A 13,277-nucleotide genomic window follows, 5' to 3' on the forward strand; every position below is an offset into this window, starting at 1 on the left:
ATTTTCTCTGCAGTAGACTTCCATAACAATAGGAGCTTCGCACACTTAAAATTTTGCTCATCAACGGTGTGATGACCCCTCAAAACACACCGCTACTTATTCCTATCTTAAATGCATATTTGAGCTTATACATAAATATACGAAATGTTTATCACCAGATACCTGAAGGACAATTATTAGCATTCATGAGATGAGGCAGATCTACTAGTTTATATTTGACGGAGTCCAGTTGCTAAAACAGCATCCCCCACTCCTTCCAGATGCGAACCAAAATCCTTGGCACCCTGGGCCAAGGTTAAAACGCCCAATTTTTTTGCCCGGACACCACGGAGACGGAAAAGACACGCGACCGGATGTATATAAATAGTTGAGACGCTTAGCCTTCAATGAGAGAGAACGTTATAAGCAATTTTTTTTTTTCTTTTGTATTCTTCATCAATGATTTTTTTCCACGAGGATGAGACGCGCGTGCGCTGCTACAGGCAGAAAGACAGACAGACAGCCAGAAAGACACACACACACACACACACATATATATATATATTGTTATATATATTGTTATATCGTTTTAAGTATTTTTATTTTTAAATTTTTTGCTTATTTTTATCATGTAATTTGAGAGAAGAGGAATCTATCATCAGAGAAATAAAAGTGGTAGTAATGTGTGCATGAGAGAGAGAGAGAGAGAGAGAGAGAGATAGAGAGAGAGAGAGAGAGAGACACTAAGTTATGGTGTAGTGGTTGGAAAAGGTCATAAAGCCATCCAGCGGAGAAAAAATTTGACGTTTTTTGTCGAGTGTCCGTCAAATTTAAGGAACGTGATCTTTCCCTCTTTATAACAAATTACCTTGCGTCAGAGAATCCTTCCTGGCGGGGAACGAGATTCCTACCTGCCTTGAAGAAGGGGAAGAAGAAGGAAAGAGACAGCAAACAGTTACCCACCAACAGGAACTGTAACTTCACCACAAGAAAAACAAGAGTAAGATGCAGGAAAAGAACAGTTACACAGTTACCAAAAATGTAACATCATTGTGTTCGTCTTCTCGGAAGATGGTCGTAGGATCTCGGGGTGCAAGATCTTGCATCATTCATCAGTGAGCCTCTTCTGCAAGGGATAACGGATTCCAGAGAGAGAGAGAGAGAGAGAGAGAGAGAGAGAGAGGAGAGAGAGAGAGAGAGAGAGCCAAAATTAGATTTCACATGTATAAACTTATAACTGATCCTTAGAAAAAAAGTATAAGTAAACCAAAATCCTTCTCATTTCAATTCCATCCGAAGGAAAATAAATAATCAGAAAATATAATAAAGAAGAAGAGAACCATAAGATGGTACAGAAAAATAAAAGACGAATAAACGAAAAAAAAAAGACAAAAACAAAACGGACGATTACATCGCCTTCCGAGTTTACGATCTGGAATCCGATCTTCCTTGTGCGATCCTCTCTCTGTAGTGAGGAGACTCGTTCAGACTTCAGCCTTGTCTTGTACCTTGTCACCCGGAGGTGTTCATAAACACTACACTTCTGCGCGTGCGCCTACGGTAGCAGCAGCAGCAGCAGCAGCAGCAGCAGCAGCAGGACCATCAGGCAAAACCGGGGTTCTCTCTCTTTTGCAAGTGGGGACTTGGATTTGTTTGGTGTGTGTGCGCGTGCGTGTGTATGTGTGTGTAGAATTCAGGCATTTCCTTTCTTGCGTGATTCATAAAGAATGTTTATCATTTTAGTTTGCATGTTTGATTTTATTTGTGCGTCTCTCAAATTTCCTTAACATAGTCTCAACCAGTGAAGACACAAAGCAGTGTGCTTTTGCGAGTGTGTACGAGTGTGTGTGCGCGCGTGCGTGTGTATATGTAGAGTTCAGGTATTTTCTTTCATGCGTGTTTTCGTATATATGTTCGTTATTTTAGCCTGTGTGTTTGTTTTTCCTTACCGTCTTTCAATTCAGAAACATGAAATTTTACACGAGATATTGTGGCTCTCTTTGTGATATAAAGTCTGCAAGTAAGGTTTTAGTAATCCTTTATATACACAAATAAGTTTGAGATAAGAATTTCTGAGAAGAGAGAGAGAGAGAGAGAGAGAGAGAGAGAGAGAGAGAAGAGAGAGGATCAAACTCATTCCGTACACGATTCAATGAGATTTTCCCTTAATTTATGTCTCTGTTTTAGAGAGAGAGAGAGAGAATCAATCGCATTCTGTATACGATTCAATGAGATTTTCCATCAATTTATGTCTGTTTTAGAGAGAGAGAGAGAGAGAGAGAGAGAGAGAGAGAGAGAGAGAGAGAGAGAGAGAGAGATGAATAACATCACATAAGTAGTGAGAAAAAACCATGTGAAAACTGATTTAAGGAGAGAGAGAGAGAGAGAATGCCGAACCTTATCCCACTCGTAATCTCTGAAGGAAGCCAAAAGAGTCCTACGTGTCCTTATCAGTCACGATCATCGCCTGGCCTCCCTGTGCCCTACTGCGAGTAACTCAACTGACCAAGATATCATTATTTCCCACCCACCCAGCCGGCCCTGGATGGGATAGGACGGCTGTTAACCCTTATTTTCCAGGACGTCGGAAAGGGGGATATTGTTTATTGCGCTGGGTGGCCTTAGGGGTTAATTCACCGTGGCGTGTTCTCTTATAGGCGATGTGGGTCTCATTGTCTAGCTTAGGCTTGTACATAGATGCTAACTTTTTTTCTTTAATGGGCTGTTATGGTTGGGGTTGATTACGGCCAATTGGTCGTTAATGATTTATTCAGAGAGACAGGCGGTAATCCGGAATTCGTGCGCCCGGCGTCCAGCATTCTCTCTCTCTCTCTCTCTCTCTCTCTCTCTCTCTCTCTCTCTCTCTCGACAGAGGCGTAAATAAGGGAAAATATCTTACTGAATCGCTTACAGAATGCGTTTTTTCTATCTCTCTATTCTGTCTCTGTCTCAAACAGAGATATAAATAATGAGACTGCTCTCTCTCTCTCTCTCTTTCTCTCTCTCTCTCTCTCCTTTCTTGTATCAGTTTTAAGATGATTCTTTTTCTCACCATTTATTTAATTCTCTCTCTCTCTCTCTCTCTCGTCTCTCATCTCTCTCTCTCTCTTCCTCTTGTATCAGTTTTAAGATGATTCTTTTTCTCACTATTTATTTCATTCTCTCTCTCTCTCTCTCTCTCTCTCTCTCTCTCTCTCTCTCTCTCTCTCTCTCTCTCTCCTTTCTTGTATCAGTTTTAAGAGGATTCTTTTTCTCACTATTTATTTAATTCTCTCTCTCTCTCTCTCTCTCTCTCTCTCTCTCTCTCTCTCCTTCGGCTCTGCGTGTGTACTTTGCCTTTTTAATTATCGGTTGGGTCATATAACTCATCTTATCTCAAACTTTATTTTTTCTTTTTTTTTCTTTACGACCTGTTCGTGTAATTAGCTTGATATATTATTTGTTAATGTTGCCTCGTTTTAAGCATTTTAGTGGTTTCACTTACTCGAGGAGTAAGCCTACAAACAACTTTGTTGCTATTGTTGTTGCTGTTGTTGTTGTTGTTCCGGGGGGGGAGGGTTGTTAGGAAAGGTCTATGAAAAACCCTTAAAAGGTTGAAAAAGGTGTTTTGCGTTGAGTTAATGATGCAAGAATTTTAGGATAGGATGTTTATGATTTATTGATTACAATGAAAGTGTAAAGAATAAATAATGTGCACATTAAACAGCTCAGAACAATTATTTCTGATAAAATACAACGTATTTATTCTAATTTTCGTTGGTGAAACAAGGCTGTTGTTGTTGTTGTTCCGGGGGGGGGGGGGGGGGGGGGAGGGTTGTTAGGAAAGGTCTATGAAAAACCCTTAAAAGGTTGAAAAAGGTGTTTTGCGTTGAGTTAATGATGCAAGAATTTTAGGATAGGATGTTTATGATTTATTGATTACAATGAAAGTGTAAAGAATAAATAATGTGCACATTAAACAGCTCAGAACAATTATTTCTGATAAAATACAACGTATTTATTCTAATTTTCGTTGGTGAAACAAGGCTCCTTTTGACTAGATTTTTGCACGCACTCTGACTAAGCTGGAGGTCGGATCACACCCTTTTTTTTTTTTAAAGAATAATATAGTACAACTGTTTATCATAGATTTAAATGCTGCTATTGAGATGATTTTCATGTATCATAAATAATATGATTTCTAGTAGAACAGAAATAGGTTATAAAAACACTATTATTTTGTCATGTATCATAAATTTTATCATTTGTTGGAGGAATTGATATGTGATATAGATAAACTATTGTTTTATAAGATATTTCCTCTGTGTAACATGATAGGCCACGTGTAATAAATCGCAAGATTAGGCTTGTTATCTCTCTCTCTCTCTCTCTCTCTCTCTCTCTCTCTCTCTCTCTCTCTCTCTCTCCTAGGAAAACATCACCCGCCCATTGCATGTTGACCGAATCAGAGGCCAGCATTTCAATAATAATTCTCGACCGACCCACTCGACTCGACTGCCATGTCTGCCCATAACGAATGGTCGACTAATAGATACAAATGCTATCCTCCCCCCCCCCCCCCCCCCCCCCCCCTGGCACTGAACTCTGACCCTTGGGGTCATCCTTCATAAGGCACACATTCTTAGCCCGGTCAATTATTGATTTGTACGTCCCAGGTCACGTGACGAGTTCGAGAGCCACTCTGGTCGATTGGAGTCCTCGAGGATTTGTTGTTATTGTTGTTTTTTATTTCGAAGTTATTGCCTCTGAGAGATGGTGGAGAATTAAGGTATTAAGAAGTTAGGGTTTTGTGGCTAATTGTATTTTGAATTTTTTTTTTTGGCTGGTCGTAAATATTGGCAGTCGACGCCATTAAAACTAATCGTGATTGGCTGAAGGCCGCAATCAGCGCCCACTATTGGTCACAATGATATTAGGTTTGTATATTTACTGCCAGCTTTTAAAAAAAATGCAGATTTGTAATTTGAATTCGTGTCTTAAGTTTTCTGCTGTTCTAGAATGACGTCTTCTGTCTAATATATATATATATATATATATATATATATATATATATATATATATATATATATGGTATGTATATATATATATATATATATATATATATATATATATATATGACTGGTAAAAAAAAAAATGTTCTGTTACAACAGAATTCAATCTAATAAAAGGAGCCCATAAAAACGCCAAAATATAGAGAGAAAAATATTATATTTCAGAGACTGTTGTCTCTGTCTTCAGATAGAATCATCTACCTGAGAGATAGACAGTAGTCTCTGAAATATAGTATTTTCTCTCTGTTTTTTGGTGTTTTTATGGGCTCTTTTTATTAGATATATATACTATATATGTATATATATGTATATATACATATACATATATTTATGTGTATATATAAGTAGTTTGACTTTTCAACAAATAAAAGTCTTCACATGATCTTCAATTCTCAGGGGACAAAAATAAAAAAAAACCTTACGACGAAGCCTCATTCTAGAGCATTTAACATCTCGTCTAAAGCATCGAGGACATAAACACCCCAATCATTTTCCACCGAGTTACCGTCTCGATATTTGGCCATTTATCTCCTAATAATTACACGTTCGTCCTTCAAAGCCTTTTATTTTCTATTTTTATTTTTTTCACCTTTATTTTTATTTTTTAATTTTTTCCAGATTAAAATGCGTTCCCCTTCATTACTCCCCATCAAGTTGTTTTTTCTTTTTTTTATGATGGCAATTACAAGTTTGGTGATTGGCTGTTTAGAAGATGCCAATCAGCGTGTTTGTCTGCCTGCTAATTTGGTTTTTTCCTTTTTTGTTTCTTTTTTATTTTAATGTATCGTTGTTCGTCCACAATCTCCTTTTATTTCTTTTATTTGTGATTCGTTTTGGCTGGTTTTTGTTCCCTTCGAGAATTACTTATGTGTTTGATTGTGTTTCTTAATGATCTATATTAGTTTTTCCATGTGTCTTTAATAATAGTGGTAGTTTATTTAATAACTAATATATATCATATATATATCTATATATATATATATATATTAGTTGTTAAGTAAACAACCTCTATTATTATTATTATTATTATTATTATTATTATATTATTATTATTATTATTATTATTATTATTTATGCATATTTTCCTGACTCACGTGATTGTGTTGACTATTTCTAATGTCATATATACATCTATATATATACATATATATATATTATATATATTTATATATATATATATATATATATACAAATATTGTATATATATATACCTATATAATATATATAACATATATATATATAGTATATATATATATATATATTTTCTTATATATATCTGATATATCTATATATATATATATATATATAAATATATATTTAAAAAAAATATAAACAAACAAACCTTTATTATATTATCCATTGTTTTTTTTTTTGTAAAACTAATTATATTGTTCAAACATTTCTACATTTATATTTCAAAGTTCCACGTATCAACTGGATTCGAATTAAGACATAACAAATTTTAACGTAATTTTGTAAACCGTTTTTTTCTAATATTTTCCCCGTTATATATTCATTCATTCTCACCGCCATTTCCTTCGAAAACATCCATTTGCGCTTTCCACATCCCCTAGAAAAGTCTCGAAGATATAAACAAATTGAAGGATAAAAAAAAAAAAAAAAAAACGCCGCTTCTACGATGTTTACAGTCCAGAACGCTTGGGTAATAAGTTAAAGGCCGCCTGACGTTTATACTCCTCATATCACTTCCCCGCCATTGTATTAGACGCCAGCCGGCGACCTCGCTCGTAAATCCCGCCGGAGAACTATTTGTCAAGATCATGCAACGCCTCTTGATGCACGAGTCATTGAAATGCTCGCGCTGAGGTCCGGAATACTACACGGTCGAGTTAGGTTTGGCCGCGCGGAAACTCTCCTACGATGCTCTGTTATTGGAGGGGGTGGGATATTCCCATGACAAATTTTTACGGCTGGCTAACGCTCATTTAGCCTGGACGTATTTTACGTTTCGTGTGCGATATTTGCCAAGGGTTCGGTACGGCTTTTTTTGTTGTTCAGTGTACTTTCTGGTTTGTGTATGCGATGCTCTTTGTGAGAATGGTAGTGTATTCGTATTTATTAAGTTAAAATGAACTTGAGGTATCCATTATAATATATATATATATATAATATAATATATATATATATATATATATTATATAATATTATATATATATATATCTATGGGCAGAAGGGGTATGTCTTTCATGAAAAAGTACTTAGGCTTGCAACTTCTTTTATCGTCTTTTGAGGCCCATTAGGTAGACCCCCTTGGCCATCACTCGAGAATCCTGGGATCGATGCGTAAGTGAGGTTGAAAGCTATTATTATTATTTATTATTATTATTATTATTATTATTATTATTATTATTATTTTATTATTATTATAGGAAGTCATGAAAATAAGGAATTTAGGAGCAAGCGCTGTTTTGGGCGAGATTCACGCAATCCATGAGGGCCAAAAGTGGACCTCTGGGTGGGGCTTCAGATCCCTGGAGGTCCTTTCCTTTTGGGGGGCCCTCGGGCGTTGGAAGTGGACCTCTGGGTGAAGTCCTTTCCTTTTCGGTGGGACTTTGAGGGGGACTTCGGAGGAATGGGAGAGGGTCGAATTATGGCCCCAAAAGCGGACCTCTGGCCTCTGGGTCGGGTGACGGACAGTCCCGAGGAGGCCCTTTCCATTTTTGGGGGACCTCGAGAAGCTGGAAGTGGACCTCGGAGTGAAGTGGGAGGTAGTAGGAAGAAGGGGGTGGGGTAAGGCCCCCCAACCTCCCGGTAGGGCGGCGTTCGGGAAGGAAATTCGAAACGGTCTCCATTACGACCGGGCATCGGCGGTCGGTCGGCCTCTTCGCTTCTCTCCCTCTCTCAGTCCCGATCGATCCGAAAGCTGTTTGTCAACCGTACGTCTCCCGTTACGAGACAAGAGGCAATTTGCCCGAGAATATTTATCTGACTGGCGATCACGCGAGCTCTTCAGAGAGTCAATATGCACCATATATACACACACATACCCAGCGGCATATATGCATATATACATGCCTTCGGCGGCGGCGGCGGCGGCGTTTTGGGCAAATGGACTGGACTCACGACGCGCCTTTGTGTGTGTGTGTGTGTGTGTGTGGGTAGGGGAGGAGATAGGAGGGGGAAGGATGCTGAAGGAATATGTGCGTTTAGCCCGACGATGATGATGAGGAATGAGGCAGGAATGCCTATTGGAGAAGGTGAGGTATGGATAGGAAGGTAACTTGCTGCGCATTGTGGAATGTACTCTCTCTCTCTCTCTCTCTCTCTAGTGTCATAATTACTTTTCTTTCCTCAGATCTTCAGTATTTTAAAATTAATTTTCTCGAGGGGAGTGTGTGTGTGTGTGTGTGCGTGTGTGTGTGTTGATTCGAACCCCATTTGGGAAGGCGAACTTCTTGACTCATTTCCTTTTTTGGATTTCAGTGGAAAGCCCAATATAAGTATTTGAATTTAGAAGAATTAGGAAGTCATCACGGCTATTAAACGTATAAAACTGCAACATTTGACTTGTATGTTATGGCTTTTGTTAAATGTGATTAGATTTGAATTAATCCAGTGCCTTCAGAAGGTGGTTTTAGCACATTTTAGCTTATTTCTACTTCGCTTTGTGCAGGAATTATATAACTGTTTAGGTTCTGGTGATTCAAAGATATATTTTTCTGGGATAGGAAGGATTTAGGCATACTATGAAAAAGAAAGAAAATAAATTTAGACTTAATTTGCCGATTACCTTTCAAGGGTCTGTTTTTCATTTTCATCAAAATGCGCTTCATTTTGTATTAGTAATCAGATACAGAATTTTGAGTAGTTTCCTGAGTTCCTTGGGAAATTCCCCTTCACAGAAAACGAGGTCTGTGACTATGGTATAAGAGGACCACTAAATTCAAAGCATTTTCAATATATTTACTCTCTTAACAAAGAGATTTATGAATTTATGAAATTTAGACTATGCACTGGGGCCCTTTTGGCTATTCAGCGCTTTAGATAGTGAATGTTATGTATATCTTAGTTTAACCAGACTACTGAGCTGATTAATAGCTCTCCTATGGCTCGCCCGAAGGATTAGATATTTTTAACGTGGCTAGGAACCAAATGGTTACCTAGCAACGGGACCTTATTGTGGGATTCGAACCCCATTGTATCGAGAAATGGATTTCTAATCGCCAGAAATAAATTCCTCTGATTCCACTTTGGGACCTTATTTGTGGGATCCGAACCACATTATATCGAGAGATGAATTTCTAATCGCCATAAGTAAATTCCTCTGATTCCACGTTGGCAGACCGGGGAGTCGAACTCGGACTACCGAATCGGTAGGCGAGCGTGTTAACCACTCGTATAACGAGGAACCCTGGAGATAGTGAACAGAGGGAGTTGGAGTGATTGCACAGCAAGATAAAGAAATGTAGAAAATAAAGGAGATGAAGTGTACTGACGGCGCTGTAGATACCCTCGCCCGCGGCCCTTCCTGGTCCTCTTCAAAAAAAAAAAAAAAAAAATAGTACAAGAAGACGCTAATGAAAACAGACTGAACTCTATTTGAAAATTTCAAGACGCTAAGTAGCTCAGTAGCTCAACTTACCTCCGACACTCGCCTGACTGATAAGTGCCTCTAACAGCGCTATCGCTCCCAGATATTGATTCAGATAAAGAGGGGGAGGCTGAGACGTTTCTGGGTATGGGGGGAGGGGTAGGGGAGGGGAGGGGATGTGAGGGAGACTGGGGCATGGAGGGAGTACCACAAGACCCATCAGTGCGAACATCAAGTGAAAATGATGAGTCGTAATTGAATTCCCCGATAGATTGATGGTCTGCAATTAACATCGATTAGATAAGTGGCCACTACTGAATAGTGGCCCGCAGTCTAGCAAGGGGGGGAGGGGCGGGGGACCACTTTCGTTTTCCTAATATCTATACTTTGGAAACTGATATTTGAGGGTAAAGAAAGAAAAATTACACTCCTCTCATTTAAGCTCGGAATTATTTATTTATTTATTTTTTCGTACATGAGAAGAGCAACTTTTGAGAAAAGAGGTTCAAAATAAAACGTCTAGTAATTTCTTGTAAATCGTTGAAGAAAAAATTATTCTTGTAAATAACTGGTTGTAGAACTTGAGTCGAATAATCCGAATATAAGAAAATAATCAAGATTCAGAGAATTATTTTTATGGAAAAATTGATTTAAAGAATAAGACAAATATATCTGAAAATTAAGATGATAATTTCCAAATAAGATGTCTTATATTTCTTGTAAATTGTTGAAGAAAAAATGATTCTTGGAAATAATTGGTTGTAGAACTTGAGTCGAATAATCCCAATAAGAAAATAATGAAGATTCAGATCATTATTTTTATGGAAAAATTGATTAAAATAGATAAGACAAATATATCTGAAAATATAAAATAATAATTGCCAAATAAGATGTCTTGTGATTTCTTGTAAATTGTTGAAGAAAAAAATAATACTTGGCAATAATTGGTGCTAGAACTTGGGTCAAGTAAGCTGAATAAGAAAATAATACATTAAGATTCAGAAGATTATTTTTATGAAAGATAGAATTATCTGCAAATAAGGAAATAAGCTCCTTCTATAAATAGATCTTTTTTCCTTGTTCCATAAATATGCGCAGAAAGAAATGATAATTGAGAATAGGGCGTCGTTGAATATACGACGAATCTAAGAAAGTGGGTTTATAAAGAAAAAAGTTGAACTGAAAGAGTTTATTTTCTTTTTCCATTAATTTGTTGCATACAAAAGTAGTCTTCCAGGTATTTAAAAGGAATAGTAAAAAAAATATTTAAGAATTTTTTAATACAAAACAAAATTCCTTGAACAAAAATTAAGAATATGAAATTCGAAATCACTTGAAATATATGATTTTTCTTTATCCTTTCCAGGAAAATAAAATGAATAAATGTAGATTTAAAAGTTGTAAAGTTTAGTTAAAAAATATCTAAAATTTCGAAAGCAACTCAGAGAAAATAAAATTAGCAATGAATATTTGTTTTTTTACCATAATTTTCCTCAGATTACAAATTTTCATGATTCAATTTTTTCTTTTATTTTATCTTGGTGGTTGAATAATTCATGAAAAACAATTTAGAAAATATTGAATACATAATCACTACATTGAATATTCTTTTCCACTTTTCAATAAGTTGTCACTAAAGGAAAGCTAAGTAAGTTAAAGTAATCTGAATTTCACTGATAAAAAACTATTGCGTGTGAAGGTAAAACCTTCGAAACGTATTAATGTAAGTGATGAAATCCACACAGAAAAATATGTCCTTCGAAATATATTAATATAACTGATGAAATCCACACAGAGAAAATATAAACTTCGAAATATATTAATGTAAGTGATAAAATCTGTACAGAAAAATACACATTTCGAAATATATTAACGTAATTGACAAAACCTATAACGATGGAAATACAACGAGAGAGAGAGAGAGAGAGAGAGAGAGAGAGAGAGAGAGAGAGAGAGAGAGAGAAGAATGGAAAAATGATGTGTAAGCTTAATCCAGGTAAGTAGCAGATTCAGACAGGCTTTGAAAAGAGGTAAAAAATAGGAGAATGGAGAGAGAGAGAGAGAGAGAGAGAGAGAGAGAGAGAGAGAGAGAGAGAGAGAGAGAGAGAGAATGAGAGTAGGAGGAGTAGCCGTGTGTGGCCTCAACCCGCAGAGTCAAATTGATTTAAAATGGTGTTATTAGAGCCGATTACCGCCCCACAAAAACACTATTCCCGAACCATTTGGTTTTTATATGCACTCGGTCGGTGAATTTACAGCTGGATAAAAATAATAAAAAGGAGAGAGAGAGAGAGAGAGAGAGAGAGAGAGAGAGAGAGAGAGAGAGAATTCAATTTCCCACCGACTGTCATTAAGAACCATTCGCTGTTTGTCTAATAGGTGCAAATGGCGAGGCAGCATTTAGAATGTCAGGGGTGTTATAAATTTGCCGAAATCACACACCGGTGCCTCATTGAGGTTTCTCGTTCTTTACCAGATTTTCCTCTCTCTCTCTCTCTCCTCTCTTCCTCTCTTCTCTCTTGCCTCTCTCTCTCTCTTCCTCCTCTCTTCTCTCTCTTTTTCTCCTTTAATTTGAATCTGTTATTCACTGAGATTTGTTTGAGCTTAAACATTTTTAGTGCATCTCTCTCTCTCTCTCTCTCTCTCTCTCTCTCTCTCTCTCTCTCTCTCTCTCTCTCTCTTCTCTTCTCTTTTTAGTTTTACTTCTACTGTAAATTGACAAGGAATTTTTCTGATCTCTCTCTCTCTCTCTCTCCTGAATAATAGTAATAATGGTAATGATAATGATAGTGATGTTTGATAGAAATTAGCATAATATGCAAATCTGCAAACTCTTTGATTACAGGCAGTAATACAACAAAGTTCCCTTGAGTGACCCAAGTTTATTGAAGCTAGAATTCCATCTAGAAGTGGAATTCGGTAGCCTGGTCAAAGTACTTTGTAAGAAGAGTTAATAATAATGATAATGATCCTTTTTAAATATGTCTGAAGGCCTTTGATTACATACCGAATTGAAGGCAGAATGACGCAGAATTACCTTGCGAATTTAGTGGTAGAACCGGAGTCTGAATGAATATTAAAAAATAGTATTTTTTTTTAAGAATGGCAGAGGGAGTTATTCGAACGTGATGTTTGTACCATTGTGGGTATCGTATTTATTTACTTATTTATTTATTAATTTGCCTATTTATTTCTTTATCTATTTCCATTCTACACCGACGCCTCGCTAATTCCTTACTTTGTTTGAATGGGCAATGTTCTTCAAGCAGACTTGTGCTTAATTTAAGTAAACAAGCCACTGACTTAATGGTCAATATTTATTTTTATTATTATTATTATTAAAATTATTATTATTATTATTATTATTATTATTATTATTACTACTACTGTTATTTTATTATTATTATTATTATTATTATTATTATTATTATTATTATTATTATTTACTTTAGGAAGGGCACCCTCATGCAAACACGTTTCGTTAAGAATTATACAGAAAGAAGACCTTTAGAAAAATAGAGAAAACACTATTATAAATCATAATATTTATGAAACCTTATTATTATTATTATTATTATTATTATTATTATTATTATTATTTTATTATTATTATTATTATTATTATTATTATTATTTAATCTTTATCCCTGGGGGATCCAGGCGAAGCAACCAAATCATCAGGCGAGTCCCTGAAT

The sequence above is a fragment of the Macrobrachium nipponense genome, chromosome 34 (genome assembly GCF_015104395.2).
Source record: "Macrobrachium nipponense isolate FS-2020 chromosome 34, ASM1510439v2, whole genome shotgun sequence".
NCBI classification, from domain to species: Eukaryota; Metazoa; Arthropoda; class Malacostraca; order Decapoda; family Palaemonidae; genus Macrobrachium; species Macrobrachium nipponense.